This window comes from Zingiber officinale, chromosome 2A (assembly GCF_018446385.1).
Source record: "Zingiber officinale cultivar Zhangliang chromosome 2A, Zo_v1.1, whole genome shotgun sequence".
NCBI classification, from domain to species: domain Eukaryota; kingdom Viridiplantae; phylum Streptophyta; class Magnoliopsida; order Zingiberales; family Zingiberaceae; genus Zingiber; species Zingiber officinale.
In genome coordinates this window covers 27,958,977-27,986,631 of record NC_055988.1, presented here as the reverse complement: position 1 = coordinate 27,986,631, position 27,655 = coordinate 27,958,977, and the positions used below count along the sequence as shown (strand labels likewise).

The window sequence follows — 27,655 nt, the reverse complement described above, 5'->3', positions numbered from 1 at the left end:
AGATTATTGATGTGGAAAAGAAAAGAGCATAATCTTTAGTGAGAAGAAAAACTTAGTCTGGTGTTATAAGAAAATTGAGTCCTAATCTCATATGTATGTTAAGGATGTAATAATGATTTAACCCATAATTTGGAGAGTGTTAGAGGAGGACTATAGGTACCACAATTATTGTAAAATCGTAAGTATATATTTGCCACAAATTATATACATGCTAATTGTTGTCTATCAAATTGGGCACTAATTAAGGGTTGAGAAGCTTTCTTAATAAAAGATTTTGGTAATATTGAGACTAAAGTTGTCTCATCTATGGTGGAGTTAGTGGCCCCGCTGTCTAAAAAGGCATGTAGTGTAAACTCATGGTCATGTATATTAACGAGACATTTAACTCTAATATCAAGGGTTTTCCCTGTGTTACAAATACTAGAGGCTTTAATAAAAATCATGTCATTTTCTGTAGAACTCATGGAAACTTATAGGCCTTTACCTTTATCAAGTGGCTATGGTAATAATTTTTCTAGTTGGGCGTCAATTATATCTAGATGGGCTTCCATTTGGTTTAATCGAGTTTCTAATGTAAATACTCTTATCCCTAAGAGAATATTTCTAGTATTGCTTTTAGTATACTGAGTTGTAAGTATTATAATGGTAAAATATTTTTGGAGGCAAAGATTACAAACCTATTTTCTACATAAAGTGCAGGTGTCCCGTTTTTCAATGGAGGGGTAATAACTATAAAGATAGCAAGGGATGTTATTAGTTCCTATTTTTAATAGTCAGTCATGTGTATAATTAGATTCTTGGCTTCCTGTGTTAAGTTGGATGAGCATTAGATTCATTTCTTCAGGAAAATCTTTCCATAATACTTTATCGTAGTTTAATGGCATATAATCTGGGAAATCAATTTCAGGATGATAATGTGAAGGTTGTAGAAAAGAATTTACTAAGCTATAATCGGAGGAGAGAGGAATTTCTTCTACATTATCTACAGAGATAATGGAATAAATAGAAGAGGTATCCAAAACATCTGATTGGATTTCTACTAAATCAAGATTAGTACAGGTAACTAGTTTGGCCTCACGTGTGTATAAATTTTTCTTATTTGGGTAGGCTGAGGATAAATGGCCTGGCTCATTACAAGCAGAACAAGTAATCGTATTGGCATAAGTTTTCTTTAGTTTGAATTTTCTTACATGTCTTTCCTTATTTAAGTAAGATTTCTTTTCTCTACTTTTTCTAACATAGTATGTTTTTCTTGGTCTAACTGTTTTAGGTTTAGTAACAGATTGTTTTGAAATTCGATTGTTTTTATAAGGTTGTGTTCTTGAGGGAGTTGAGTCATACTGCTGAGGCGTATAAATTTGACTACATAATTTATATTGTTAGTTTTTAAGTTGTTTTTGTATGTGTATGTAAGTACATTTCTCTTTTAAAACAGAAATGATGTGTTGTATTCTTACTCCAATATTATTATATTGTGGCGCTACTTTCATATCTGTCCAGACCTTATGCATTTCTTTTCCTAAGTCTCTTAGGAGTTTACTAAATAATCGTTCTCCTAACTCAGGGTTACAGTCATTTCCTGAAACTACTGTTAGGGTTAAAAAATCATTACAAAAGGGTTTAATACAGTTCCAGTTAAACAGTTGTAATTGCTCTAAGTCTCTCATGGCTTCTTTTTACCTAATATCTAAACCTGTATTTGCATCTCAGGTTGTAAATAGTCTATAAATAGTGTAACAAAAATTGAGTATGTTATTCCCTTGGGAAGCAATCCTGGCTACTTCTTCAGGATGGGTAGTTTTATAGGATTCCCATACTGCTCTGGCAACGTCTCCTAAGTAATTTTCTCCTACCCTTATCATATCGTCTCCTGATTCTATATCAAGTTCGTGTTTAGCCTTATAATCTCATTTGACAGAGACTATCTATTGTTCTAAATAAGTATCATACATTTAGGGATCATCACATTCCCAAATATTAAGTAAAATAGAGTTTTTTCTAAACTATGTTATTTCTGGAGATCTTCTTTTCCCTATGGTTCTTAATAAGAGATTATTATTAGTGTAAGGATTTATTTGTGTCCTTAGACGATGTCCTTCTCTGTAATCCATAGTTCACATAAACCTTTCTGGTTACCTTACCTGTAAAGGTTGAGGTCTAGATATACTAGTGGCACTAGATTCAGTAGGATTCATTAAGTTGACATTGGAGAAGTAATCATTCTTTTTAGCGATTACATTATGATCTTCATCAAAGTATAACATCCAATTTGCTTCTAACTTATGGTGTAAAAGCTCAAAGGATTCGAATTCTTTAAGATCTTCATTAGTAAAATAGGTAGCTATTTCAAATGGTAGGTATACATACTCATTTAAATCATCATAAAATAAATAATTAGGTTCCAGACATAAGTTTGTTGAATGATTACAACATTCTTTATTCATTAGGTCCATACTAGGTTGGCCTTCCTCTTGGTCGTCGTCTTATGATGTAGAAAATTTGTAATTATGAAATTTTACTAAGGATTTACCATGTCTATCTTTGTACATGATAGATTCGGTTGGTTATAAAATTTATGGTTTTAGGCTTAATTATAGATTAAGATTCCAATCTAATCCAACAAGCAGATTAGAGGAGAAATCTTTAGGTTTCCTGAAATAAATTCCCTTTGTGGTAAGAGTCTCAATAATATTATTTATTTGGACTTTGAAACTATTGTTGATATTAATCGTAGTTTTGCCTAAAAAAATTATATCTATCTGGATATTGTGGTTTTGAAAATCTCCATATCCTCTGGCTTGAACTGAGATTTTAATATGTTCAATAAAGTCTAGGATGGTCATATTAAAATTCGGGCAAAAATATATAATTCTAAGATTGCTATTCATATCAACTTCAATGAGTCCAATAACTACTTTATCAGTATCGGAGAATATGGAGTCATAAAGTACTAACAATGCTTTAGCTCCTATACTTTTTCTAATAAGTCCTCTTAATCTGAAAATTAATCCCAAGTAGATATAATTATGTTTACGTTGTAATCAAGTTCTAGCTGATTCTTCAATCATAAGTGCAAATCATTCCTCTCCTCCGTCTGATAGGTGGAGTGGTTGTGTTCAGTGATGTCTATAAAGTGTTGTAAAAAAGGATAATAAACCTTGGTTATATATTTCTTTTGGGTTTAGTGTATTTAATTGTTCATTCAAAAATGTGTCTAGATTTTGTTCGACATCTATGAGCTCTTCTAATTGATACATGATAATATTGGATGTAGACCTTCTAGGTATCATAATTAGATTTCTATTGGATTGTCTTAGAGTATGTGATAATCCAAAAAAATTTTCAATGTGTGTTTTTGTTAATAAGGTCATCAAAATGAGTGTCTTGGATCTTTAGAAATTTATAGGAAATGAGTGGTTATCTACTTATGATTTTACCTAACGCTTATTTAGATCTTTATTTAAATTGTCTAAGGTTTCTTTTATAGCTTTTGTTTGATTATTTTTATGTATATAGTTTTCAAGAGTAAGGAGTTAAGGGGGCGTTTGGTTTAGGGTAATAGGAGTGGGGAATGGGAATGAGAATCATTGATTCCCATTGTTAATGTTTGGATTATAGGAATAGGAATACAAATAAAGGAATGAATCCTTGAAATTGGGTAATAACTCATTCTCATGTACCTCCCCTTCAATGAGCCATTACCCTATTTTCATCAATTAAAATATTCCCTTATTCCAAAAATACCCTTGACTTAAAATTAAAATTTTCTCCATTAATATCAAATATCAAAATATATTTATTTATTTTTTCTTTCATATCACTTATCTCTCCTTATTCTCTCTCATCATAGTTTCTCTCTCATCATAGTTTCTCTCTCATCATTTTATCACACACTTTCTCTCTCCTTAATCTCTCCTATCACACTCTCTTTCCTCTTTTTTCTCATTATACTTTCTCTCTCATCATACTTTCTCTCTCCTCAATCTCTTCCATCGCACTCTCTTCCTTCTTTTTTTCCTCATCACACTTTCTCTCTCATCACACTTTCTCTCTCCTCAATCTCTCCCATCACACTCTTTTTTCTCATCACACTTTCTCTCTCATCATACTTTCTCTCTCCTCAATCTCTCTTATCACACTTCCTCCTTTTTTCCTCAACACACTTTCTCTCTCATCATACTTTCTCTCTCATCATACTTTCTCTCTCCTAAATCTCTCTTATCATACTTACTCCTTTTTTCCTCAACACACTTTCTCTTTCATCATACTTTCTCTCTCCTCAATCTTTCCCATCATATTCACTGTTCTCTTTTTCTCTCACCATACTTTCTCTCTCCTCAATCTCTCTCATGACACTCTCTCCTCATTTTTTCTCACTATATTTTATCTCTCTTCATCCTCTCCTATCATACTTTCTCTCACATCATATTTTCTCTCATCATGCTCTCTCCAATCACACTCTCTTTTTTCATTTTCTCTCATCACACTTTCTCTCTCTTCATTCTTTCTTATCATACTTTCTCTTTCATAATACTTTCTCTCACACCATTCTCTTTCATCATATTTTTCTCTCACATTCATCTTTCTCTCACATCTAATTTTTTCTCTTATTTTCCTTTAAGGGTAAAAAAGGAAACTTTGATTTATTCCGATAGAAGATATATAACTAACCAAACATTACTTTTAAGAGTGATATCCATGCTTATACCCATTCTCATTCCACAATACAATGATTCTCATTCCGATTCCTATTCCTAGAAAAGAACCAAACGCCCCCTAAGTTTCTAAGACTGTAAGCCGATAATGTAAAAATGTCAATAAAGCTAATATGGTGTTATTTTGTTGTACTAGGATTTGATCACCTTGGCTTACAAAAGCAAAATTACTGTAGCTAATGTCCTTGTTTTTAGCAAATTGTTGAGAAAAAATCAAGAGATTTCTCGTAATAAGTGTTTGTGAATTGAATTTTGTTCATACAATATTAGGTCAAGGGTCTTAAGGCTATGATATCAAAATTTTATATGATTATGCTTCTTAGAAGTTTTTAGACGCTATAAATACTGACAGTAAAAAGTAACAATACATGGTAACTATTAGTAAAAAGTAACAGTACACAGTAAATAAAGTAAGAGAAGTAGTAAATAGTAGGGGCAGGTACTAACAGCAGTAGATAATTTAAGGCTTGTGACTAATGTCCTCTAGTGAACCTCACCCGTAAAAGATCTACAAGAAGGTAAATGCCCCGGCTAAGTAGGACTGTGGCTATTCGCTGCCATCATTTCTAGACAGCACAGGTCCTACCTAGCTTTTACTGTTCACCATCTTGTTACTTGAAAAAAGACTAAAGAAGACCTTAGAGGTAAGATAGAAGTTACAATCCAGATAGGTCTGTCATTAGGTTGTCATGAGCATATACTGATAAGGTGAATTTATACAGAAGTAAAGCTAAGTACTTAGTGCTGGAAAGGAAAACTGAATTTACAGAAACATAGATTACATGCAAAGTTGAGAAAGCTTATATCATGCTAACGGAAAAACATAATGTACAGAAGGCTTATCTTACATGCGGAAAGAAAAATTTAAGAAAGATTATCTTACATGCAGAAGTACATAGGTGCTGAAATAAAACTTAAGAAACTGAGGAAAGCTGAGAAAGCTTGAGCAGAATAAGAAGGTTGAGCAGAAGAAGTGGTTGCTCTAATAATAATAATAATAATGAGAAAGCTTGAGCAGAAGAAGGTTGAGCAGAAGAAGTGGTTGCTCTAATAATAATAATAATAATAATAATAATAATAGTAGGGTGTGTGAATTTGGACTGAAATTAGTCGTTTTTTATTCTTTATATTTAACTTGACAAACATGCTTAAACACAATCACGCTAAGGCTAAACTATCCAACTAACTGTGTATCACCCACTCAGTTACTCACAAGAACAATCATGATGCTGCTGCTCAAAATGGTTTGAGGGCAATGTCGCACAACACCATTCGGAGATCCCTTTCTTGTGAAAAGATAATCACGCTGCCTGCAGTATTTCCCACGATAAAGTTAAAGCATTAGCTGCGGAAAACTTCCCTGCCACTGGTACTGCAGCTCACGCTCACATGAATTTGTGTGGAACAGAATCAAACTCATCAAAATCAAACCTCTGCCGTTCTTCACCAATCTGCATCGTCGTGAAGTTATTGGTTGGCATTAACGGATTCTTCGTATTTTGTAATAGAAGGGGACAGGATCATTTAACTCACCTTTGACAGATATGCAGGATCGCATGAAAGATGTTCGTCCAAGGAGCTCAGCTTCTTTGACAATGCCATTAAGCTGCAATCAAACAAAAAAGAAAACAAGATGATAGGGAAGAAAAGCAAAGCCACACCAGGGACACGGAGATACAAAATGGTCATTGCTGAACTACAGAAGAGAGTGGGAAAAGCATGTGAATATAGGATAAACAATAAATGGTAGTTCAGTTTAGTTTGTACATAAACGAAAAGGTGTAATGTAGTAATACCACGGACGTGATAAACAAAAAAGAGTTTATGATGTGAAGGGTAAAATTTGGTCCACCAACTTCTCCAGTTTCCATAAATGGATGAGAACAAGTTATCATTTAAAGATGTTTTATGTTTGCTCTGTCAATAATGAACAAAATGATGATACCAAATAACAGCTTTAATTATACTAATAATCTCAGTGCTAAATTACCACTGTTAAGTAGTAAAGTTAGCAATAACTATGTTGCATAATTAAGTTAAAAAATACTAGCCAAGAGTATAATATTTCACTTTTATAGCCCAAGAATCCCAATTCCTATAAGGAAAATAGCGGCATGAAAACGGTAGGTAGACAAAAAAAGTTAGTAATAATGGATAAATTTCCAAAATTAATTGTTTAAAACATAGACAAATGATTTTCTATATCTTGAGCAGATTTTTTGTGCATTATTAAGTCTGTGTAATGAGCTACTAGAATTGAGAGAATTATCCCATAACTTCATTAGGCTCAACAATCCAACCTCTTGCAAAGATAATTCCGTCATCCAAGTCTATAAAACCTCTGAACTTGTAATATAGGACAAAAAGATGTCAATAATAATCTCTCATAAGCCTTGACCATGTTAAGATCCAACTCAGTCCAAAATTATCCTAATTAACAAGCATATGAGACTCAATTGGCTCCACCATCACACAAAAGATAACCTTTCTGAATACCTCATCAAGGTAAACCCGTTAATGGACTTTGTTCCTGAAGACTGGCACCAAAATAATGTAATATCAAGGCACGCCTAGTTTTCACAGCCAAAGCAGATATAACAGATTGCACTTAAGGAATGAGGTTAAGGATTTTGGTATCCAAAATTTGTCCATGGGAATAAATGACAAGTAACAACTACAACAAGAAAAACAAGGATCCTTACAGTCCAAAATTAAAGTGAGAAAATCTCCACAAATGGAAAAGAGAGTATTAAAATCTTCATATTATTCAATAATATAATTAACTAATCCAATTTAATATAAGTAGGGGTGAGCAAAAGTTCAGTTAAACCGAATAAATCAACTAAATTTAAAAATTCGGTTCAGTTTTTTCGAAAATTCAGTTTTTTTTTTATGAAAAATCGATTAATTTGGTTAATTCGGCTAGGGTTCGATTTTGAAATTTCTTATTCAGTTAAACCGAATAAATCGAATAAACTGAATTTTTCTACCAAATCGAATTTTTAAACCCTATTTTTTTAAGACTGAAATCGAATTTACAGAATTTTTAGACCCGAATTAAAAAAATTCGGTTAATTTAGTTAAACCGATATTTTATCAGTTCAACCAATTTTGACCTCGCCTTTCTATTGATTCAAATTGTTTAACCGAATAGAATTGGTTCTGTAGTACATAAATTTTTTATTTTTAGCACTCAAATTCTCATTCCGGTAAGGAATTTATGTATATCTGAGTCCAACTGTATAATATTCTTTGATCCAAGCAAAATTTGGATGCCACTGTTCAAATGTGATTTTCAACCCAATGACAGCGTGATGGTTTTTAGTTTATCATTTCTTAACAACCATAAAAAGGCAAAAAGGGTACATGGGAGATCATTAAACAACAAGTGGTACACATATCATTTCTCCCTGATTTTTTTTTTATATCAAGTAAGGGATCAATTTAGGCCTTTATGGCAACGATTTATTGATTTATGAAGTTTAGTCCAGAACTTGTTTAATCACTAGATAACTTGGATGTGCCTAAATATGAAAATAATAGCAAGATCCTACCTTTTTCAGCCAAATTCACAGCTTTGTTAACAGAGGATGAAGAGGGCACATTTAACTGGAATAATATTTCATCAACTTTCTTTAGGAAAATGGCCTAAAAATGACAGAACATCCAAAAGATCATATTGCATGAGTCATCCCAAACTTTCACATGATAGTGTGCAATATATGTCAGAATGAGGTGCAAATGTCAACATGAGTATACTTGGATGAGATCACATCAACCTGATTAAGAGGAACGTAGATGAAACTTGAAAGTCAAATACATTCAATCGCCCAAGTCATCAGAAGGTTTGTGATCACCAGTAATAATGGACACATTCAATGGATACACAAGTAACACTAACTGATTTCCATGGCTATATGCGTGAGAATTGCCAAAAAAACAAAGAATAGGTTGGACCAACATGTTGTAATAAGCAGGAAGAAAGTATCTTATTTTGACATTCATTAGATTTTAGTTACTTACACTATATCCATGGTGGCTACACTACTAATGCACAGTGGAAGCTACTAACTCATATTCCAGCAACAACCAATGATTCCATAAATCATGCATACTATATCAATTGGGTCGATCGCCTAAAGTTTCAAAGAAAACTAATAATGCAACAGCATCAACTCATGATCCAAGACCTATCTTATAGATAGGGTTTCTGAATGTCATCACTCATCACCCTGTTTGTGTCGCTTTTGTCAACCTATCTAGGTTTTTGTATATCTGCGTTAAGTGAGAATAAAGTATAGAAGACCAAAATTGAAATCCCAATAACAAGAGGTTTAAGGCACAATAGAAACAGAATACCGGAAATCAATAAGAGCAATGAAGTAGTCAGAGGTTCTAAAACATCCAACAAACGCCCTGGTCTAGTGGTCACCAACTAGGAAAGTGAAACAAGTCAAATATGAAGTAGAAGAACTTAAAAAGATTACCTTTGCATTGAAAAATCAATATGTTCTGTCATCCCACAAGTTTTGTATTGCTCAGGATCCTCATGAAAGCTCACCATTCCATCCTTTTGGTTAATAGTAGCAAATATCTCTCCATCCTGGATCTGATATCATTTTGCAACATTTTATCATTACTAACTAGAAGCCAACTAACTTAGGGACAGTTATGCTCAAACTTACCATCTGAAGTACACGCATCTCAGCTTCCTTAGGGCTGTTCAGTTGGGCAACATTTGCTATATCTTGGAGCGACAGGGTCAAGTAAGTTTGCGTCAGTCTCTGAATATTGTGCTTGTACAGGGAAGATAGTACTTGTTTCACTAAACCAAGATTGCTGTCCTGAAAAATAATATACTAATTTAATTTAAACATATCATAGAAACGACTTTTAAAATTTATTTCATGCCTATAGCACATGGCCAAACAGATAGTGCCGAATATGTATATATAACTATATATACACAAGTATGAGTTGCGCTGGAGTACAAAATTTATCAGCTTCAAACATAACAACAGAAATACTTGAGTTACTCAAAGATTGAAATTTCTCCTGGTTAGTTTGGACACACGCCTCTAATTCAGAAGATTTCCCTCTGGCATAGGAATTAGCAAGATCTACATAAGGCTGTCAAAATAAATTCACAATTATCGAGATTAAAACAAAGTTTTACAAACTAAATCCAAGAGACATGGCTTCCTAAGAGCCATTTTATCAGCATCCATAATTGGAAACCCTCGTATTAATAAACAGCACATTGGTTCACCAAAGATGCATATATCATGTACATAAAAAGCATAAATTAAGCAAAAGGTTCTATCATATAGAGAACAACTTTAATCCATATGTATGACTGGAAGAAACTATCCGTTAACTAAATACACCATATGAGAATAAATTTACACCCATATAACTATGAACTCTAGACTCCTCTCAAGTAGGAGCATATATAGTAAACAATGTCCAACTTGTTAGATAAGGAAAGAGTCCAGCAAATAAATAAATAGTGGTGTCTAAGACAGCTGACGACAAATAAGACAATGCAATTCAAGTGCACTAGAAGAGACAATCATGCTATTGATGCAACACAAAAGAGATGGTGATAAGTTTGGGTTGCTTAGATAGCAAATCTGATGGAATAGTGAACAATTGTAGAAAAATGAATATTAAAGACCAGAATATATTAAACAAAGAGGTTAGGATCTTTTTATGGACCCAACAATTATCCACTATCCTAAGACAGTGCAAAATAAAATAACTTATCTAAAAACAAAAAAATAACAAATACTAAGATTTTTTTTTAAAAAAAAACATCTCAGTGCACGAAGCTCCCACCAAAGCGGGGTCCCGGAGAAGGGTCTATTGGACGTAACCTTACCTTGTTCTGCAAGAGGCTGTTTCCGAGACTCGAACCATGATCACACAACAACACTAAGACTTTAAGAAGAATAAAAGTAAAACTACAACATCATGGATTTATTTTAATTGGTTCATTTTCCTCCACCAAAAGAGGAACTTCAATTTATCCAGTTGTCACCATATTCCTTTTAATCACCATTTCCAATCCATATCAAACTGCTGCAATGCTTGTGTACAATTTTAAATTGGTATCAATATTGAACTAGTAATTGTTTTAGATTTATCAATTTGGTATCTATAAAGTATGAGAGAATGTCCTTCTCTTTAAGTCTATATCTCATTTCTGACCAAAATTTAAAGTCTTTACCTAATTCACTCTACTTTAATGTGAATACTTTATCAAAAAAAAAAAAAAAAAAAGGGCAGCCCGGTGCACGAAGCTCCCGCCATGCAGGATCCCAGGGAAGGATCCATTGTACGCAGCTTTACTCTGATTTTTGCAAGAGGCTGTTTTCAGGATTCGAACCCGTGACCTTGTGGTCACATGACAACAACTTTACCATTGCGCCAAGGCTCCCCTTCAATGTGAATACTTTATCAAAATTTATTAATGCGTCTAGTAATTATTATTTGGCAAAATGCATTTGTGCTTGGTGGTCGGTGATTTCATATTAAAATAATCTTTTAAGCCAGCTGACCAAAATGTATTGGTTGTTAAAATTGGATGGCTGGGATGAACATGTAATACTTCCTAAATAAAGTATAGTTTGCATATTAAGGTATTTAGGGACAAGCTTGATTCTCCTCTGGATATAACATCATTGTGTTGTGGGTTAGGATGCATGTTAGGATAATATTATGAGGGATTGAAATTCATTAAATCGTATATGTAGAGGATTTTTTTTTTATCAATTTATTGACACATTCTTTACAACTTTGAACTTTCCTAATTGTTTGAGTTAGTTCTTAAGAGTCAAGCTCGTTTTCTTATAAAAATCTTTAATCTTATGTAAGGTTTGAAATCTCAAGCTGGAGTTGAGCCTTGGTTTTGGTCCCTGACTTGCTCAAGACATGTTGGACGTGCCATGCTGTGTTGAACACAAGAAGAAGTGGAGAAGGGGAAAGGAGACAAAGAAGAAGAATATTTGATTGGTTTTGAGAAGTCACAATGAAGTTAAGAGAGACATAATAAAAGTAAAACAAAGGAAAAGAGGGAAGGAGCTGAGCATTAGAAAAGTCCTCTACCCTTGCTGCCTCAAAGAGAAGCCCTCACCACAAAGCCACGAGTCATCTTTGACTTCATGTCGCATTGCTAGAAGACTTGCATGCTCTACGGCAAGACTCTAGTGCTTCGTCATCATCACAGAACGGTTTCATGTTTTTCAAATTATTCTGCATGTCAATCAACATAAGAAATGAGATTCTTCACCTGTGTAGATCGACGTGGAATGAAATTTCAAACCATGATTTTAAGGTTCTCATTACTAATATCCAAATCTCTCATATATTTTATAGCACTGGTGGTCTATAACTTATCATGTCAAACTAAGCATATTAACAAATAATAATACGTATATAGACAAGGAATAAGGGTATCTCAATCTTGAAAACCTTGTCTATCTTCAACTATCTATCTCCACATGATAAGATTCTTTCCTTCTACACCATCATTGAATTAGAGATTCCACTCGATTCAACCTTCATACTTTACTATATATTATAAAATTCATTTCTTTCTTCTTTTATAATGAATCTAGTTTAATTTCTAATATATCAAGTTCACTTTAATTTCTTAACAGATTAGATATACATTTAGTTTATTAGATTTAACCTTTAATGGGTATTTGTTTACTTTTAAAATAGTATAAAACAAGATTAGCATGAAATTGTAACATCATAGTTCTTTTCATTTTCAACACATATACAATAACCCTATCGTTTTACATGTGAATGATAACGTATTGTATTATATGATATAAATCTAACTATATAAGAAACATTTTTCTTTAGTTAATTTATCAGCGTATTTTTTAAGACTTTCTTAATTGTTCAACTAAATTCTCATGAGTCTAAACTTGTTATGGTATAAGAGTATTTGATTTTGAAGCTTTCACTGTTAAAATCATCTCTGTATATTTTACAACAATAGTGGTGTTTTTTTCCTATTGTGCCAATGCAAGCTTATTGACAAATAATAATGCTTACAAAGACAAATGAAATATGGTGGGGCATTCTATTTGGAGTGGTACCTTTTTGTACACACGATCAATGGTGAGCTTTTTTTTAGGCCTAGGATGAGATGTTTTTTCACTATAGTAGGAAAGTAACTTAGAGCAGCTTACAAATTAAACATAGTAATTTTCCAAAGAGGTTGTGATAGTATTAGGATTATGTGAACTTAATCTGATTCAAATTGCGACAAGGTTAGGGTATTGAAGGATAATCAATGTGATAACACTAGATATTCCTCTATCTTACTATGGTCTTTTTTTCTAAGCCAATTTTGTAGTAAATATTTCTCCATAAACTTCCATTGACCAAAACCTCTTCAGGTATAGTCCCCATAAAATTTTAAGGACATGTCTACATGAGCGGAATGAACCCCAAGCAGAGGGAAAGAGGGGAAAGGAGGAAGGAGGGAACAATTATGCTTTCCTTTCCTTAATTTTGGTTCCAATTAGAAGGGAAAAGACTACTTCAACCCTGCGGCTCTCAAGAACAACAAAATCAAAGTCTGCTTTTACTTTGCCTTTCATATTCCCTTCTTTTCTCTATTTTCAAGAACAGCACAAGAAAAAGAACTCTCCTTTCCTCCCCTCCCTTCTTTAGTCCTCCTTTCTTTCCTCTTCCTCTCCTCAAGTAAACATGCTCAAAAGGATGGAGCACACAACTTGAAATTTTTTTAATCGATAAAGGATCCACCTAAAAATAATTAAAGAGGATTTGGTAGTTCTTGTGGATCCGAAAAAAAAAAAAAATAGGTCCATCATATAGCAAGAGGTAGTGAAAGGAAGCTGCAGCATGAGGAAAGATATACGGCGACTGATTTTTGCTAGTTCAAGATATGGAAGCCCAAAGAATGGAGATCCTACAAGATCCGGCTACAATTGCTAGTGAGGCGCTAGCACTTGCAAACACACCTAACCTGGAGAAAGGTTGAACATCGAAAGGCATGTTTGCAGGCATGGTAGTCAAGATCACAATAAAAACATTAGGATCTTGTGATCGTATGACCCAAATTAACCTCAATGATCAAGATCCTAGGATGGGTGAGTCAAACTAGGATTTTACAAATCTACGAGTCAATCCTATACTTTATCATTGTTCCTATATAGGATCACAATTCTAACAAATCACTTTCTTAGACATTCTAGAGTTCGATGTTTATTGAGAGTAGATAATCAATTTTGTCATGTGGTTTGAGAAAATTTTTAATTATATAAAATTCTTCTTACTCCTAATTAGAAGTTGTTTGTAATTTCTACCATTGTCTATTATGGACTGTAGGTAAGCCCATATAATAAAAGAGAATTTGGAGTCCATCAAATACGAGAGATACACGCATGATAGATTTAGAAAGAAGGGTGCATTTCAAGAGAATTGTAATTGATTTTTATTTAAGTCGAGTACCTTTTATTTTCAATATTTTAAGTAAGAATAAAACTTTTCTTCTTCACTGTTTGTTTCCTTTCTTTGTCTGGGAGGAATGCCAGTAATTGTATTTAAATGGCTGGAATAATGCAATAAAGATTATGAATGAGTTTACAAAAAGAAATCAAAGCCCCTGGATCAAGAGGTTCTATAATCCCAACCAACCTCAAATTATCTCTACCACCATAGGTTGTCAAGGTTGGAAACTGATCAGTCGGTAAATCATCCCATTATGCAATCCATATCCAAGGGTCATAATAAATTGGTATCACAGCTTGTTGGGGGACTCACAAGCACTTCAACAATGCTTTGATGCTTTTGTCAAAATTTACCACGAGACAAAGCTTGCCAATGAAAAAGCAACTCATCCATGCTCAACTAGAGGAATTGTTCAAAGGCTTCTCTAAGCAGGCAAAAAGAGAAGCAACCATCATAACCCACAAAGCACCGCTTGAAAGGGTACCGCGACCATGAGGGATCCTCATATATACCACGGTATTTGAAACTGGATTTCGAAGGGGAGCCTTGGCGCAACGGTAAAGTTGTTGCTTTGTGACCAAAAAGGTCACGAGTTCGAATCTTGAAAACAGCCTCTTACAAAAAGCAGGGTAAGGCTGCATACAATGGATCCTTCCCCGGAACCCCGCATAGCAGGAGCTTCGTGCATCGGGCTGCCCTTTACAAAAGGAGCCTTGGCGCAACGGTAAAGTTGTTGCTTTGTGACCAAAATGTCATGGATTCAAATCCTGGAAACAACCTCTTGCAAAAAGTAGGATAAGGCTACGTACAATGGATCCTTCCCCGGGACTCCGCATCGCGGGAGCTTCGTGCACCGGGCTGCCTTTTTTTTATTTAAAACGGGATTTCCCACGTTATGATGGTCAGTCGGATCCTTTGGGATGGCTCAATCGATGTGACCAATTTTTTCTCCATCCACACACTCCTGAGGAAGAAAAGGTTGGCCTGGCCTCATTCCATCTGAAGGGAGATGGTCAATTATGGTTTATCAAATTAGAACGTGATCGACCTCATATTCAATCTCAGGAACTTAAAGATCAGTGTAATCTGAGGTTTGGGCCACCTATTAACAACAACAAATTGGGTGAGCTTGCCAAACTTCAACAATCAAGATCCATGAAAGACAACCCGTGAAAGTTCAAACAATTGGCAACACAAGCGAGTTAGGATATTTTTTACACAAAAAAAAGAGATAAAAAAATTATTTCATATATGGGATTATAAAAAATGTTCTAAATTCTTAGAATGCTATTATATATCATTACACATCGATCATTAGTAGAACAATGTACAAATAATACATTATATTTATTAAAATAAGATATTAATGAATAATAAAAAGATACTAAAACTGATGATATTTTTAGTATAAATTATTCGATATCACTAAATTTTTAACATATTTTTCAATAGAAGTGGGGCAAGGCTTGGTTGTTGTTGTTATTGTTATAGGGTATAGATTTAATTACATCTAGAACAGATTTCATTTAAAGGAAAGAAAGCTTCAGATTTGTTGTTCGTTGAGAGATATCACTGTCTTCTCAAGATAACTTGAAGGGTGAACAAGTGATCCTTGAGCACATGATGAATGTCAAGTTGTCACAAAACTAAACAATAACAAAGTCTCTCTACTTATGTAAGTTCTTTAGGAATTTATTAAGGATCAACAAGAAGGCTAGATCAGTTGAGCTTTACAGTCATCTCAATTTGACCAAATTTTAGCTGATTCCATGAATCATTAGTTTTCTAATAAAGTCTAACCAATTTCTAGCTAATTTTTTGAAACACCTAATTTTTCCTAAAATTCTCAATCTTTGTGAGATGCTGATTTCTCAAAAAAAATCAGCTTGACCTTTGTTGATATTGCTTCAACTCGACCGATCCATATCGGTGTCAACCCCTCTTGACAACTATATCGGCTCCTAGTTGTGTCATTCTATGAGATAGAAGATTAAGCAAACTAGGAAGATAGAGGGTTCATATAGTCGTTTACATATCCAACCTCTTCTCCTCCATCAAAACCATCTCCACAAGTAAACAACAATCCCATTCTTTTCTTCTCTCCTTTTCCTATCATTTGTCTCAATCCACACAAGCAAACGTGCTCAGGATTCTAACTTGTGACAAGAAATTCCTTTCATTTGTCTCAATCCACTTAAGCAAACGTGCTCAAGATTCCAACTTGTGACAAGGAGTATGTTATGGTCCTGAGTGCAGGATCGAGTCACAAGTCCGTACTTGGTCATGCAACACGTAAGAGGGAAGGGAGGCAGAAAGACTCGTCCTAGACAGAAATTACTCGGGAGGAAGAGACTCGTCCTAGACAGAGTCCAAATTACTCAATTTTTCTTCCCTTCTTCATTGATAATAACACTCCGCATATAAGGAATCAATTACATGGATTATTCAAGAAAAAAAAGGAAAAGACGAATCGCTAAAGGAAACCATGAATCAAAAATAGAAAGACCTTTTATTTATTTCTACTTATAGCAGTAGCAAATTTGGACAGTAGCAGAATTTGGGCAGTAGCAAATTTATTCCAGTAGCTAATTAGGTAGTAGTAAATTTATTCCAAACTGGCAATTTAGGCAGTAGCAGAATTATTCCAATAGCTAATTAGGTAGTAGCAGATTTATTCCAAGCTGGTAATTTGCTTCCGATTATAGTGGAGTCCAACAAAGGCATCCACCTCAACATCCACATCAGAGTATGATTGAAAAATATACTAACTAAAGGCTGTATCATGCAGAAAAATGAATAAGGTTCTGATGGGATATCCACTGTAGAGAGGGACAATGGTATAGGACAATACTGTCCTCTACATTATAGACGCAACTAGTTGCTAGTGGCAAAAGGCGATATCGCTCGCCCCAGCGCCCCCGCCGCACCACGCCCAAGGTCTTCACGAGGGAGGTAAATCACGGTAGCTGGAGAAGTTAGTGCGCAGTGGGAAGAGGTGCACAGGGACAGGGAATTACGCCCTGACTACCCCGTGGTTCGAACCCACGCTCTCAAGTGGCAAGCTTCTACGCACTAACCGCTCCAGATAACCCCGTGGGGCCACAACTAGTTGCTAGTGCCCTTACAAGGTTTAGGTAATAATATAGACGAAATATAGTTTTCTAGCTTGTGGTTGATGCAAACCTGAGTATAACTCTTCAGATTCCTGAGAGCAGCAGAAGATGTATACTTTGGGAATGATGGAACCTGCCACGTTTTGACTAAATTTAAAATAAGCATACAAAAAACCTTGCACAGAAGTTAAATAAGAGAATTAACTATGTCATTTCTTACAGTATTAAGGAAAGATTTATGTCTACAAAAAAAAGGGCAACCTGTACTACCAAACATTCAGCAAACAATGCAAGAGACTGTTCCAGTTTAGAGAGTCATTTCAAAACCTATATCTAGCACTTTTTTTTGTTCCAGTAATCAATATAGTGTTCAAGATTTTAACAGAATGTTAGATGTTTGCTAAGTATTACAAAATTGCTTTGTAATTCATAAAATACCATAATCTATATACTTCCCAAAGGTTCATCAGGCCAGATGATTACTGTATTGTAATTCAAGAAAACATGATAAGAGGGGTTAAAATGAAATACAGAGCATACCTGTCCATTAAGGATGAGAGAAACCAAAATATACTTTTTGTAAGCTTCAACAGCAATTGCATTCAAAGTGGTCATTGGTGCAGTAACAGCCTGACAAAATGCCCATCGGTCCATAAATAATGGATGATCAATTAGATATCAGATTGCTTATACTATTTACGCACATTGTGAAGGCACTCCAATGCTTTCTCAAATCGCTTTAATCCAATGTTTATCATTCCCCTGTAGTGATAAATTAAAATAATTATAACTTCGATATAACATGTCATACAGCTCCAACCAGAAGAACAGAGAAGACAGAATCAGTATATATGCACCTACCTACAGCCATCCGATGAAATCATTCATTTTAAAAGGCCACCTACTAAGCCGCTTAGGTGACCACATAAGCTTATGCATTAAGCGACTTCATAACATTCAGTTATGACTTCAAAAAGATCGCACAGACTATACCAATTCCTATCTTGCTAAAATCCAAATGTTAAATTTAATATGATTAGATTCCTAATTTTGTAAAATAGGCAAATAAAAAGGAATTTATATTGAATGGCTAGCTTAAAAATTCATTATTTTGTTATGTGAATTGGAAATTTTTTGTTGTATGGATTGTGATGGCTGATTAGCATAAATTTTTATCTGTATTTTGTGCCATAGTGTTATATGCATTGCTTAGATTCATATCCAAAATTTTCCATACAAAATTGGATTAGTTGGCCCGATTGATTTAGTTATAAAGTGATAGATGTAGATATTCTTTACAGTGATTGATTAGGTCAATTAATTTGATGTACTATATAGTAAATGCAAATCGTATACCTGTTTTGACATTGTACATTATTTCAATATAATTAATACTATCTTTAAAAAAAATAGGGATCTCATATGAATTTGGATATAGCATATGTGCTATGTAAGTGGTTAGGCCACAGACCACATATGTGATATGTTTGACCACATAGTTCCTCAATACACTTTTTAAAAACTTCTGACGAATCTAAGCTTTAGTTAGCATCATTCAAATTAATTGGTATCAACAAGCTTTGATTAGCTCTATTCACAGACAAGTTATAGGTAGAAGGGGAAGGGGATGGTAGCGATAGCCACAACCCTAAGTTCTTGGAACAAACAAGAACAGATATATGTGGAAAATATTTCTTAAGTATGTGTACTTGCTCTAAAATCCTTATATTGCTCCCACTACCCCATACCTAAAGCCTAGTAACAAAAAATATTATTAATAAAGTTTTTGGCAATGTGTATCAAGAGGAAAAGGTCATCTATGGTTTTATTAAGATGACCAATTTGCTATTTTGATATAATCCTTGTATAAACAGTTATCTCTATAAACACAAGTTTTGGTTCAGTCTAGAAAATAGAGCACCTAACCACATATCTTCACACACCAAGAACTACAAGAGACATACATATTGTACCACTTGAGCCTTTTCTTTACGTGCTTCCCCTAAGATCTGGAGAATAGGATGTTCCTAAAAGAAAGCAAAACTCTTTGTTTTCCTTTTCCACTAAAATCAAGAGACTGGATCTAGCCTTAAGTAAAATGTTTGATATACTCACTTCTCCCTTTTCGCCTTTATTAAATATTATGTGTATTTGGTCTGAAATCCTTATTTTCCTCCCACCTCTCCACGGTCTGATATTATAAAGTTATCAACATCATCATCATTAAGTTGTGGTTGTCCCAACTATTTGAAATCAATGATACAAATCTTACTCCTCCATCGAGCTTTATGTAAGCTATATTACATCTAAAATTCAAATCAATGCAAGCTATTAGACATTACACCTAATCAAGGTTTAAAATCTTAACCTATACCGAGGTTTCAGTCATTAGGCTGGAGCAATATAGTTTTGGTATTGTATCAGCCAATACAGTTTCGGTATTTTTAAAATTTTAAATATATATGTATATTAATTTTATTAATATTTGATTATTAAATATGCTCTATATTTTGAGATGTTATGTTGAATAATTTATATTTCAATATTTTCTCGTAAGATAAATGTCTATTAAATTTTTATTTTTTTTAAATAAGTAATTCTTAAAATTCAAAACTAAATCTAATATTATAAAATCATTTGAAAGACTAAAAATAATTATAAAATTATTTGAAAATCTTAAATTATTTTTTGAATGTATTTGTAGATTTTAAATTTTTAAAAATTTATTTAAAATGTTTAAGATTATATTTCTAAAAATAGATTATTTTAAATTAATATTTACTTTTAAAATTTTTTAATTATTTTATAAAATATTTATTAATTTTTAAAATTATTTAAAATTTTGAAATAATTTTTAATATTTTATAACTATTATTAATAAGGACTAGATGTTATTTCGATAGATGCATGAAAGTGCCTAGGGAAACAAAGTATTGAATGGCTTATAAAATTATTTAACATGATATTGAAAATGAAAAAAATGTCTGATCAATGGAGGATAAGTATTCTAGTTCTCTTATATAAGAATAAGGGAGACATATAAAATTATACAAACTATAGGAGTATCAAACTAATGAGTCATACTATGAAACTTTGGAAAAAAAATAATAGAAAAAAGATTAAGGAAAGAAACCACAGTAATAGAAAATCAATTTGAGTTCATGCCTGGAAGATCGACAATAAAAGTTATACATCTTCTTAGACAACTAATTGAAAAATATCGAGAGCAAAAACAAAATTTACATATAGTATTCATTGACTTAGAAAAAATTTATGAAAGAGTCCCAAGAAAAATTATATGGAGAATTCTAGAAAAGAGAAGTGTTAGCGTAACATATATTGAACTAATTAAGGATATATACGAGGATGTAATTACCAGAATAAAGACTTCAGGCGAAGTAACTGAAATATTTCTAATAAAGATAGGATTACATCAAGATCATCATTAAGTCCCTATCTTTTTATACTAATTATGGACGAACTCACTACACACATTCAAGACAAAACACTACCTTAACTGGACCGGTTGGCTTCTATTTGGACAAAACACCTAATAGTTATGAGTTGGATTTTAGAATGACAACTCAAGTATTTAATTTTGGCAATTTTCTAGGATTGATCAATTTTTTGATAACATGTGAATACACATAATCAAGAGTGATATTTAAGATGAGTAGATGACTAATCTAGCTGCTGTTGTAATTCTAAAATAATTATGATTTTTAATCAAATGGACAAGATTGTTATTCCCATAACTATTAGGTGCAAGGTTTGAAATGCCGTGCAATCCAAAATGGGTCGTATTTATTGTTCTGGTGTGGGACCAACGTAACGACTCTGAGGGTGCCGTGAGGTCGTAGAGGGTGCTTCGACCCCATGGCGTCCCTCCATGGGGTTGCGTCGGCTTCTGTGGCGGGACGTGCGAGCGCGAAGGACAGGAGTGGCTAGAGTAGTGGGGGGAAAAGAGACGTGGCATTGACGCCGGATGCTCACATGGACTCGGCCAGCTAGGGATGACAATGAGTCGGGTTCGGGTCGGATTCTATATCCTCCGTCCCCATACCCATCGGGTATAGGATCTCCGATGGGTATATCCATACCTATTAAAGGATCGGATATCATCTATAGATATAATTTTTCTTCTTTCTATCCAACTATTATCATTCAACAAAAAATATATTAAAATTAACATCCTATTAAAAATATATATATAATTAAAAAAATAGATTAAACATCTATAGTCTCCTCATCAACAAAAATAGTAAGTTGATTTTGGAAAAATAAATTTGCTTTAATATATATATATATATATATATATATATATATATATATATATATATTATATATATATATATATATATATATATATATATATTGTTTAATCGGGTATTCAGGTCGGGTATCGGGTATTGATAGTCCCTCCATACCCTCCTCCATTCGGGTCGGATATCGGATCCTCCATCAGGTTCGGGTGAAATTGCCATCCCTACGGCCAACGATTGTGCGCACAATGGGTAGATGCGCGAGGAAGAGAACAACAGCGGCGACAGACAACACTAGGTTTTAACAAAGCATTGTTTAATTAGAATAGAATACTTAGGATATATGACTCAATTAACTCCTAAGACTTTCTAAAACCCTAACTAACTGAATTATCCTAATAAAATATATAAAAATTTATTTAAAATTCTAATAAAATTTTATATATTCTTAAATTTTAGTTTTCTTATTTAGTTAATTTTTTATTTTTTAAATATATATTTTTTATAAATAAACTATTATTAATAATACTACAACAACATCAACCAAACCTTATCCCACTAGGTGGGGTCAACTATATGGATCCTTTTACGCCATTGAGCTCTATCTCCTACTATATCATCATTTATACTTAAATAAATTTTATCTTGTTTTATTGTTGCTAACCAAGGCTTTTTTGGTTTTTTCTCTTCCTCGTTTAATATGTGTGTTATAGTTTCACATCACTTGGAGCATTTATTGGTCGTCTAAGTACATATCCGTACCATTTTAAATGTGTATCTCGGAGTTTTCCCTCAATAGATGTAATTCCGACTTTCCCTCTAATGCTCTCATTTCTTATTCTGTCTATCCTTGTATGTCCATACATCCATCTTAACATCCTTATCGCTGCAACTCTTATCTTATGTTTATGTGCTCAAGTCATAGCCCAACATTTAGCTCCATATAATATAACAAGTCTAACTGTGATTTTGTAAAACTTTCTTTTAAGTTTTATAGGTATTTTACGGTCACATAAAACACCTGACGCTTTCTTCCATTTCAACTTATGTAAGATATCTCTCTCAATCCCTCCATCGTTTTGAAAAAATGATCCTAAATATTTAAAGCTCTCGGTTATAGGCAACTCATTATCTTCTATTTTAACAATTGTCTCATTACGTCTAATATTGCTAAACTTAATTTTATACAGTCTGTATTTACTGAGCCTAAAACCTTTCCATTCTAGTGTTTTCAACTAAGATTCTAGTTTAGCATTTACTTTTTCACGTGTTTCATCTACCAAAACAATATTATTTGCAAACAACATGCACCACAGTATTGTGTCTTGAATGTGTGTAGTGAGTTCGTCCATAATTAGTATAAAAAGATAGGGACTTAATGATGATCTTGATGTAATCCTATCTTTATTAGAAATATTTCAGTTACTTCTTAGACAACTAATTGAAAAATATCGAGAGCAAAAACAAAATTTACATATAGTATTCATTGACTTAGAAAAAACTTATGAAAGAGTCCCAAGAAAAATTATATGGAGAATTCTAGAAAAGAGAAGTGTAGCGTAACATATATTGAACTAATTAAGAATATATACGAGGATGTAATTACCAGAATAAAGACTTCAGGCGAAGTAACTGAAATATTTCTAATAAAGATAGGATTACATCAAGATCATCATTAAGTCCCTATCTTTTTATACTAATTATGGACGAACTCACTACACACATTCAAGACAAAACACCTTAGGAATTAAACAGTTATCCTGACCAAATCAACTGTTTAATTCATTCAACCAGAAAAACCACGACCATCAGGTTGACTGGTTCATCCATAGGTTCAAGTTTAAAAACAGGATTAAATGTGACAGCAACTACATATACTTAAACAATTTCCTGCACCTATTTTACCAAACAAACATATTTCTTGAATACAGATAACAATTTCCCATCTGTTCTTTGTCCTTTGCCTCTATTTTACTCTTGTTACAAAGGTTTACTACTGACGTCTATCTTTACAGCTGCTCAGATCTTATCATGTAACATTTTGTATCAGTGAGCACGAGCAAAAGTTATTGTCTGCATGCTGACTGGCATATGAGAAGTTCCAAAAATCTCCGGTAGACAAGCAAAGAGTCTCTGTGAGGACCAAAAATCAAGCAACAGGTGCCCTCTGGAAGGACAGAAATAGAGTGATCATAGCTTCCTTCTCCTCCCCAAGATCCGCGAAGTTGAAGAGAGAACTCCGTCAGGTCCAGAAGCTTCTTGATATTTCCACCAACAACACAAGGTTCGCTTGAAGCTTCCCTCTACTCTCCAAGATCCGTGAGATCCCCCAACACTAGGTCCACCAGCAACACTATGTTCACCCCAAGACTTCCTTCTCCTTCCTTAGATCCACATGGTTGCCATAAGACAGCAAGGGTTCCAATTATTCTCTGCAAATGACACAAGATACACCCAAGCTTCTTTTGATCCACTAATCCTTGCCTTTTCTCGTTTCAATGCTTCCAGGCAGTTCCTACTCATCCTCTCCTTTTCCCTTCTCTTCCCCTTCTAGTCTTTGGCAAACCTATCAGCATTTAGCATGCACGATATGTCTCAAGCCATCTGAGGACCAAAACCGTGGCTTGGCTCAAGATTTCAAACATTGGGTGTAACTGTAATAACAACATGAAGAATGTGTAGAAAGTGGAGAGCTACCACATAAGACAACAAGCACATCCTACATACATCAGCTTACATTGCTCCACACGTTCTAATATTATATTGGTTCAAAATGTAAAGCTAAAGATCATATTCCCTTTTATGTAAATTTCAGGTTCACAATTTGATTGTAGATCAAGAAAAACATGATATAGTTAGTGATATATAAGCTTGGTAAATAGGACATAACTTCCAATATCTACTATAATTCTTGACAAAACAATGACACAGCTAATGAACATGGCAGGATGACTAACCCATAGTAACAATAGAGGAAATGATCTCTCAGGTGATCAACCTCGAAGATGTCATCATCCAGAATACTTAGTCCAGCTTTATAGCACTTTGCTAGAAGGCACAGAAGAAGATAATCTGAATGTAAAGTAGTTAATTGCTCTGTGGAAGTTTGAAGTTTACGGATAGCCATCCGCATGGGAGCTATTCCTTGCGTGGGAACCCCAAGCTGCATAACCTGATCCTTGCAAATCTTACAAACAGAAATGACTGCATAGAAAATACAATTCTTGCATCATAAATAAGATCATACACAGCATAGAAACTAGCAAGTATTTCCAGGCCAAAGCATCATACACTTTTCTGGTGCAAGGCGTATCTGTTCTGTTGAGCATGAGTTGATAAATTCAACAACAGACAAAAGAAAACCAGAAGTCTCCTCCCTTGAAATTGACTCAGATGAATAAGCTTCCCTTCATTACAAGCACATTAAAATCAGGCATGAACCATGAATTTTTTACAAGTTAAAAAAACAAAGTAACAACAGGAATTTATAGAGGCAGAAATTGCCCGAACACAGATGAGCATGCTTAAATGCAATCAAACACTGGCATAACTACAGAGAAGAACTATTTTCTTTTGTCATAGTCTCCATATCCATAATCAGGTATCAGCAAAAATATGATGGCAGACGGATGAATTCCTCAATAATGGTTGAGTCAGCATAATTTTGCGCCAGCAAAAATTTCACGAACGAATTACCGATGTAACAAAGCAAAACCTTGCAAGCACTTTCAGCTTGACCGCTAAGTGAATTAAACATGCACATTTTAAAAAAAAAAACATATAAAGAGAATCTTCTGGCGGAAGAACAAGAGCATAGGTTACGATCAGGACTGGCAGGGTAGTAAATTAACTGAGGGGCAAAAGAGGGGTTGCTTTAACTTACAGTAGGAAAAGGTAGCCTAGGGTGTGGATGGAAGGGTCGATCTGGGAGAGGAAGGGGACGAGTCGGTCTGCATGGGAACGGAGAGCGTCCTCGGACTGCTTGAGAAGGGAGTGCAGTTGCGAAACCTCGTCGGAACTCCTGAACAAGCCCTGGATGTGCGCCACAGCACCTCGACCGACTCCATCGCCGTCTGCTGCCTCTTGCCGATCGCGAACGCGCTTGAAAACCACGCGACGAGGAATGAGAATGCGAGTCGGCCCCAAACGCCGATCGACGGCGTGGGCGAGAAGCCCGAACTGTAAACCCGGCCGGGTCCGAAGTTTGAATTTGTTCAGTTTGTTACCGAGACAACAGGGAAGTTTCGAAATATCGAAATCATGTATTTTAATTTTAAAATTATCAAAAATTATGTATCAAATTTTATTTTAAATAAGCTGAACCGAGCTGAGCCGAAATTTAAGGTGTTCAAACTTATTTAATAAGATAATCAAGTCGAACCGAGCTGAGCTTAAAATAAATCAAACTTTTGAAATGAGTATTCAAACTTGGTTTAGTTTATTTTTTATAAGTTTGAGCTTGTTTGAAGTTTGACTTGAGCTTAGTTCGTTTAAATATTATCAAGCTCTCAATTCAAATTTGACTTGAGTTTGGTTTGTTTAGATGTTATCAAGCTCTCAATTCAAGTTTGACTTGAGCTTGGTTCGAGCTTAGCTTGAGCTTGGCTTAAGTTTTGTTCGAGCTTGGTTCGTTTAAATATTATCAAGCTCTCAATTCAAACTTGTTTAATTGTTTGAAACTTTTAGTTGTTTGATTGGTTATTGAGCTTGATAATTTAAATTTATTTATTTATTGTATTTTATTTTATTTTATTTTATTATTTATTTAACATATTGAAAAGAGTTTTATTAATGAATATAGTTCATGAACATTGTTCTTGAACGTTGTTCACTAACATTGTTCACAAATATTATTCACAAACGTTAACGAGTTGAACACATATGTGTTCAAGCTTGTTTATTTAACTTAACAAGTTGTTCAAGCTTGTTTGTTTAATTAATATTATGTATATTGAACGAATATAAACAAGCTCTTACCAAGCCGAACACCAAGCTTGTTCACGAACGCTTGATTCATTTATAGCCCTAGTTTCCAGTGATTAATTTAAAAAATAATTGATTTATATTTTAAAAAATTAGTGCCCATAATATATTATGTTAAATTTATATTTAAAGATATTTATATAATTAGAAGAACTAGATAAATATATAAAAATTAGTTTCGTGTCATTCTGAACTCTCTAGATTCAATAATTGATTTTAGCCAAAATTAATTGATAAACATAGAGGGCTTGAAATGATGTAAAATTAGGTTTATGAGTTCATCTAGTTCTTATTATTATATTCATGCCGTAAAACATAAATTTGACGTAATACATTGAGAATAGTGATTTTTTAAACACAAATTATATTTGTCAGATATATTTATGTTCAAAAAATCACTGCTCTCAATATAGTGAGTTAAATTGATGTTTGATGATATTTATATAATTAGGAGAACTAGACAAACACATAGGATCTAATTTCACATCATTCCGAACTCTCTATATCCATCAGTTGATTTTGGCTGAAATTCTTTAGGTTTATTCAACCAAAATTGGTTGATGAACCTACATGACTCAGAATGATATGAAACTATATCATATGAATTTATCTAGTTCTTATGATTATATTTATACTCTCAAACATAAATTTGACTCAATTATTGAGAGTAATGATTTTTTTAATACGAATTAGATTTTTCTGACACATTTATATTCAAAAAATTACTATTCTTAATATAGTAGGTCAAATTGATATTTAAGGGCATTTTATATAATCAGGAAAACTAGACAAATGTATAAAATCTAGTTTCATGTTATTCCGAGCTCTTTAAGTCTATTAGCCGATTTTGATTTAAATCTACTAATAGACCTAGAGAGCTCAGAATGATACAAAATTAATTCCTATGTATTTATCTAATTCTTATAATTATATAAATACTCTTAAATGTTAATTTGACCTAATATATTAAGAACAGTTATTTTTTAATATAAATCAATCATTTTTAAAAAAATAATCGATTCAACTGCTACAATTGTAATAGTCGACTGGGAATAATAAGAGGGATAAAAATAGAATTGGATATATGATT

At 33.5% G+C, this 27,655-nt stretch overlaps 1 pseudogene; it reads right to left on the bottom strand.

Annotated features, from left to right (window-relative positions):
• Window positions 1–5,692: 5,692 nt before the first annotated feature.
• On the bottom strand, window positions 5,693–25,664 carry LOC122040985 (annotated as a pseudogene).
• Between the last annotated feature and the right edge of the window lie 1,991 nt (window positions 25,665–27,655).